General features: G+C 50.9%; 10 non-coding genes across 10 annotated transcripts; all 10 read left to right on the forward strand.

The window, feature by feature from the left end:
• The first annotated feature begins 1,293 nt into the window (after positions 1–1,293).
• Positions 1,294–1,366, forward strand: trnav-cac. The gene has a single exon. It is a non-coding gene; the product is annotated as a tRNA-Val (tRNA).
• Positions 1,367–1,671: 305 nt separating this feature from the next.
• trnav-aac lies at positions 1,672–1,743 on the forward strand. The gene has a single exon. It is a non-coding gene; the product is annotated as a tRNA-Val (tRNA).
• Positions 1,744–2,313: 570 nt separating this feature from the next.
• trnav-cac lies at positions 2,314–2,386 on the forward strand. The gene has a single exon. It is a non-coding gene; the product is annotated as a tRNA-Val (tRNA).
• A 305-nt stretch (positions 2,387–2,691) lies between these two features.
• Positions 2,692–2,764, forward strand: trnav-aac. The gene has a single exon. It is a non-coding gene; the product is annotated as a tRNA-Val (tRNA).
• A 636-nt stretch (positions 2,765–3,400) lies between these two features.
• On the forward strand, positions 3,401–3,473 carry trnav-uac. The gene has a single exon. It is a non-coding gene; the product is annotated as a tRNA-Val (tRNA).
• A 225-nt stretch (positions 3,474–3,698) lies between these two features.
• On the forward strand, positions 3,699–3,771 carry trnav-cac. The gene has a single exon. It is a non-coding gene; the product is annotated as a tRNA-Val (tRNA).
• Positions 3,772–4,073: 302 nt separating this feature from the next.
• trnav-aac lies at positions 4,074–4,146 on the forward strand. The gene has a single exon. It is a non-coding gene; the product is annotated as a tRNA-Val (tRNA).
• Positions 4,147–4,715: 569 nt separating this feature from the next.
• On the forward strand, positions 4,716–4,788 carry trnal-caa. Its single transcript has one exon. It is a non-coding gene; the product is annotated as a tRNA-Leu (tRNA).
• A 303-nt stretch (positions 4,789–5,091) lies between these two features.
• Positions 5,092–5,164, forward strand: trnav-aac. Its single transcript has one exon. It is a non-coding gene; the product is annotated as a tRNA-Val (tRNA).
• A 272-nt stretch (positions 5,165–5,436) lies between these two features.
• trnav-uac lies at positions 5,437–5,509 on the forward strand. Its single transcript has one exon. It is a non-coding gene; the product is annotated as a tRNA-Val (tRNA).
• The last annotated feature ends 356 nt before the right edge of the window (positions 5,510–5,865 follow it).

The raw sequence follows: 5,865 nt of genomic DNA on the forward strand, positions 1-5,865 counted from the left end.
CTGCTGTCAGCAGCCGATTTGGTCAGTTGCTCGTCCGCTGAATGGCTTTGGCTCAAAGTGTAATGGCAGTTGTCCACACTGCAGCGGTGACGTGCGCTGCCCCGAGTCCAAATCCTAATTGGGGCTCGCGTGTTATTCTTACCTGAAGCTAAAACAGTTATGTAGTACTTGTCTGTAAGTTAAATATATTTTGGAGACATTATGTAGTATATTGGCGCAATCAGCTACGAAGAATTGACCATTCACAACCTGCTTCGGCTACCAAGAATTGGCCAATGACGGCTCTGTCGGCTACCAAGAATTGGCGAATCACGGCTCGTGTTGGCTACGAAAACTCGGAAAGGGCGGACCAGCCTCTTGTCAGTTCATGGATTCTGCTAAAGCTTGTCGAGTCACACAGACGCTCTGCGAATTGCGTTTATTTTTGAACTTTCTCAAAATGTTCCTGACGAGTGTCGGTTTGTGCAGATATATTTACATTCAAGTTCACATCTTCTGATTGATGTTTTTAAACATTCTTGGTGTAGTTTATTACATTTATTAAATATGTGTGCAAAACGGAAAAAAGTAAAGAAAGATATAATTATGTGTAAATATAATAAACATTGAATTGTATAATCCTAGTTGGATTTTACAGAATGAGCTTTAAAATAATAATATGAAGTGCTGTATAATTATAAAAGTACAATAATCAAGAGGGGCACAATGAGAATAAATAAATACTAGTGCTCAGCCTTGTATTCTAATTGATGCTGACATTGAATGATTATACAATTCAATGATTATTATATTTACACATTATTATATATTTCTTTACATGTCTGGCACACATATTTAATAAATGCAATAAACTGCACCAAGTATATTTAAAAAAAATCATTCAAAAATGTGTACTTGAATGTAAATATATCTACAAAAACCGACACTCGTCAGTAACATTTTTAAAAACTTCAAAAATAAAAGCAACTCACAAAGCATCTGTGTGACTCGAACAAGCTTTTACAGAATACATTAAATGACAACAGGCTGGCCAACACGAGCCGTGGCCATTTCTTGGTAGCCGATATGGGCTGCGATTGGCGTGAGCTTTCAGTTCTTCATAAAATCTTGTGAGCAGCAAGGGAATTGATTGGAGTGGCTTAAGGCTCCCCTTTTCGGGAGAAGCAGGGTGCACCTGAAGGTAGGCACTAAGACTGCCGAACCAGGGTGGCTGAAGGTCAATCCCTTTTAAGTCCAAACTTGGAGCAAGTGCTCAACCCAACAGGACGACGGGAAAAGTGGCAGACAGGCTTAGTTTCCATAGTGTAGTGGTTATCACGTTCGCCTCACACGCGAAAGGTCCCCGGTTTGAAACCGGGTGGAAACAGTGCCGCGTGAGTTTTTCTGGGAAAGTCCAGGAAGCCTTTCTTAGGTGCTGAATGTTCACGGTTCACAGCCTGCTTCGCGCACCACAGGTGCGCACGGATGTCTCTGTGCCTCCCTCCCTTTACGGTAAGAGTAGCGAGGAGCTCCTTTCTCCGTCTCTATCGCCGTTTGCTTTTCCGCAGATTAACTGATTTCAGCCTTTCGTAATCTTTCTTGTCATTTCTTTCGGCTTGTTTCCCCGGGAAGACCAGCCATTGAACGCTATGCCATTTTCCACCCAGGCCAAGGAGACAAGGGTAGAGTCTGGTTTCCATAGTGTAGTGGTTATCACGTTCGCCTAACACGCGAAAGGTCCCGGTTCGAAACCGGGTGGAAAAAGTCTTACTGGAGCAGTTTTGTTTTTTCTCCCTCCTTTAACGCGGAGCTACCCCTCAGCGTTGGAGATGACACCGGCCCCACGCTGCTCCTTAGCGCTCCTTTAGCTGCAGAGGAAGTTATCCCATCCAGCGTGGGACGTTGCTCCCTTACAACGTCGCCAGGGACAAACGGGAAAGCTTGCGGCCCTGCTCCGAGTTTGTCCCCTGCGACCTGAAACCGCCGTACTACCCAGAATCTGGCTCACCAGGCCCCTGGCGGGAGGCCAGGAGCTAGGTTTCCATAGTGTAGTGGTTATCACGCTCGCTTACACGCGAAAGGTCCCGGTTCGAAACCGGGTGGAAACATTCTGTCCTGGGGCCAGCGGTTGGGGTGGATTGAAGATGGGCGCCCCTGTTGTTTACACGACACGTCGAGTGGCTTAAGGCCCCTTTTCGGGAGAAGCAGGGTGCACCTGAAGGTAGGCACTAAGACTGCCGAACCAGGGTGGCTGAAGGTCAATCCCTTTTAAGTCCAAACTTGGAGCAAGTGCTCAACCCAACAGGACGACGGGAAAAGTGGCGGACAGGCTTAGTTTCCATAGTGTAGTGGTTATCACGTTCGCCTCACACGCGAAAGGTCCCTGGTTCGAAACCGGGTGGAAACAGCGGTGCGTGAGTTTTTCTGGGAAAGTCCAGGAAGCCTTTCTAAGGTGCTGAATGCTCACGGTTCACAGCCTGCTTCGCGCACCACAGGTGCGCACGGATGTCTCTGTGCCTCCCTCCCTTTACGGTAAGAGTAGCGAGGAGCTCCTTTCTCCGTCTCTATCGCCGTTTGCTTTTCCACAGATTAACTGATTTCAGCCTTTCGTAATCTTTCTTGTCATTTCTTTCGGCTTGTTTCCCCGGGAAGACCAGCCATTAAACGCTATGCCATTTTCCACCCAGGCCAAGGAGACATGGGTAGAGTCTGGTTTCCATAGTGTAGTGGTTAATACGTTCGCCTAACACGCGAAAGGTCCCCGGTTCGAAACTGGGTGGAAACAGTGCGGCGTGAGTTTTTCTGGGAAAGTCCAGGAAGCCTTTCTAAGGTGCTGAATGCTCACGGTTCACAGCCTGCTTCGCACCACAGGTGCGCACGGATGTCTCTGTGCCTCCCTCCCTTTACGGTAAGAGTAGCGAGGAGCTCCTTTCTCCGTCTCTATCGCCGTTTGCTTTTCCGCAGATTAACTGATTTCAGCCTTTCGTAATCTTTCTTGTCTTTTCTTTCAGCTTGTTTCCCCGGGAAGACCAGCCATTGAACGCTATGCCATTTTCCACCCAGGCCAAGGAGACAAGGGTAGAGTCTGGTTTCCATAGTGTAGTGGTTATCACGTTTGCCTAACACGCGAAAGGTCCCGGTGGAAACAGTCTTACTGGAGCAGATTTGTTTTTTCTCCCTCCTTTAACGCGGAGCTACCCCTCAGCGTTGGAGATGACACCGGCCCCACGCTGCTCCTTAGCGCTCCTTTAGCTGCAGAGGAAGTTATCCCATCCAGCGTGGACGTTGCTTCCTTACAACGCCGCCAGGGACAAACGAGAAAGCTTGCGGCCCTGCTCGAGTTTGTCCCCTGCGACCTGAAACCGCCGTACTACCCAGAATCTGGCTCACCAGGCCCCCTGGGGGAGGCGCCAGGAGCTAGGTTTCCATAGTGTAGTGGTTATCACGTTCGCTTTACACGCGAAAGGTCCCCGGTTCGAAACCGGGTGGAAACATTCTGTCCTGGGGCCAGCGGTTGGGGTGGATTGAAGATGGGCGCCCCTGTTGCTTACGACACGCCGAGTGGCTTAAGGCTCCCTTTTCGGGAGAAGCAGGGTGCACCTGAAGGTAGGCACTAAGACTGCCGAACCAGGGTGGCTGAAGGTCAACACCTTTTAAGTCCAAACTTGGAGCAAGTGCTCAACCCAACAGGACGACGGGAAAAGTGGCGGACAGGCTTAGTTTCCATAGTGTAGTGGTTATCACGTTCGCCTCACACGCGAAAGGTCCCCGGTTCGAAACCGGGTGGAAACAGTCGGCGTGAGTTTTTCTGGGAAAGTCCAGGAAGCCTTTCTAAGGTGCTGAATGCTCACGGTTCACAGCCTGCTTCGCACCACAGGTGCGCACGGATGTCTCTGTGCCTCCCTCCCTTTACGGTAAGAGTAGCGAGGAGCTCCTTTCTCCGTCTCTATCGCCGTTTGCTTTTCCGCAGATTAACTGATTTCAGCCTTTCGTAATCTTTCTTGTCATTTCTTTCGGCTTGTTTCCCCGGGAAGACCAGCCATTGAACGCTATGCCATTTTCCACCCAGGCCAAGGAGACAAGGGTAGAGTCTGGTTTCCATAGTGTAGTGGTTATCACGTTCGCCTAACACGCGAAAGGTCCCCGGTTCGAAACCGGGTGGAAACAGTCTTACTGGAGCAGATTTGTTTTTTCTCCCTCCTTTAACGCGGAGCTACCCCTCAGCGTTGGAGATGACACCGGCCCCACGCTGCTCCTTAGCGCTCCTTTAGCTGCAGAGGAAGTTATCCCATCCAGCGTGGGACGTTGCTTCCTTACAACGTCGCCAGGGACAAACGGGAAAGCTTGCGGCCCTGCTCCGAGTTTGTCCCCTGCGACCTGAAACCGCCGTACTACCCAGAATCTGGCTCACCAGGCCCCCTGGAGGGAGGCGCCAGGGGCTAGGTTTCCATAGTGTAGTGGTTATCACGTTCGCTTTACATTCGAAAGGTCCCCGGTTCAAACCGGTGGAAACATTCTGTCCTGGGGCCAGCGGTTGGGGTGGATTGAAGATGGCGCCTGTTGCTTACCGACACGCCGAGTGGCTTAAGGCTCCCTTTTCGGGAGAAGCAGGGTGCACCTGAAGGTAGGCACTAAGACTGCCGAACCAGGGTGGCTGAAGGTCAATCCTTTTAAGTCCAAACTTGGAGCAAGTGCTCAACCCAACAGGACGACGGGAAAAGTGGCAGACAGGCTTAGTTTCCATAGTGTAGTGGTTATCACGTTCGCCTCAAACGCGAAAGGTCCCCGGTTCGAAACTGGGTGGAAACAGTGCGGCGTGAGTTTTTCTGGGAAAGTCCAGGAAGCCTTTCTAAGGTGCTGAATGCTCACGGTTCACAGCCTGCTTCGCGCACCACAGGTGCGCACGGATGTCTCTGTGCCTCCCTCCCTTTACGGTAAGAGTAGCGAGGAGCTCCTTTCTCCGTCTCTATCGCCGTTTGCTTTTCCGCAGATTAACTGATTTCAGCCTTTCGTAATCTTTCTTGTCATTTCTTTCGGCTTGTTTCCCGGAAGACCAGCCATTGAACGCTATGCCATTTTCCACCCAGGCCAAGGAAGCAAGGGTAGAGTCTGGTTTCCATAGTGTAGTGGTTATCACGTTCGCCTAACACGCGAAAGGTCCCCGGTTCGAAACCGGGTGGAAACAGTCTTACTGGAGCAGATTTGTTTTTTCTCCCTCCTTTAACGCGGAGCTACCCCTCAGCGTTGGAGATGACACCGGCCCCACGCTGCTCCTTAGCGCTCCTTTAGCTGCAGAGGAAGTTATCCCATCCAGCGTGGACGTTGCTTCCTTACAACGCCGCCAGGGACAAACGGGAAAGCTTGCGGCCCTGCTCGAGTTTGTCCCCTGCGACCTGAAACCGCCGTACTACCCAGAATCTGGCTCACCAGGCCCTGGCGGGAGGCGCCAGGAGCTAGGTTTCCATAGTGTAGTGGTTATCACGTTTGCTTTACGCGCGAAAGCTCCCCGGTTCGAAACCGGGTGGAAACATTCTGTCCTGGGGCCAGCGGTTGGGGTGGATTGAAGATGGGCGCCCCTGTTGCTTACACGACACGTCAAGTGGCTTAAGGCTCCCTTTTTCGGGAGAAGCAGGGTGCACCTGAAGGTAGGCACTAAGACTGCCGAACCAGGGTGGCTGAAGGTCAATCCCTTTTAAGTCCAAACTTGGAGCAAGTGCTCAACCCAACAGGACGACGGGAAAAGTGGCGGACAGGCTTAGTTTCCATAGTGTAGTGGTTATCACGTTAAGCCTCACACGCGAAAGGTCCCGGTTCAAACGGGTGGAAACAGTGGCGCGTGAGTTTTTCTGGGAAAGTCCAGGAAGCCTTTCTAAGGTGCTGAATGCT

The sequence above is a fragment of the Polypterus senegalus genome, unplaced genomic scaffold (genome assembly GCF_016835505.1).
Source record: "Polypterus senegalus isolate Bchr_013 unplaced genomic scaffold, ASM1683550v1 scaffold_1314, whole genome shotgun sequence".
Lineage (NCBI taxonomy): Eukaryota > Metazoa > Chordata > Cladistia > Polypteriformes > Polypteridae > Polypterus > Polypterus senegalus.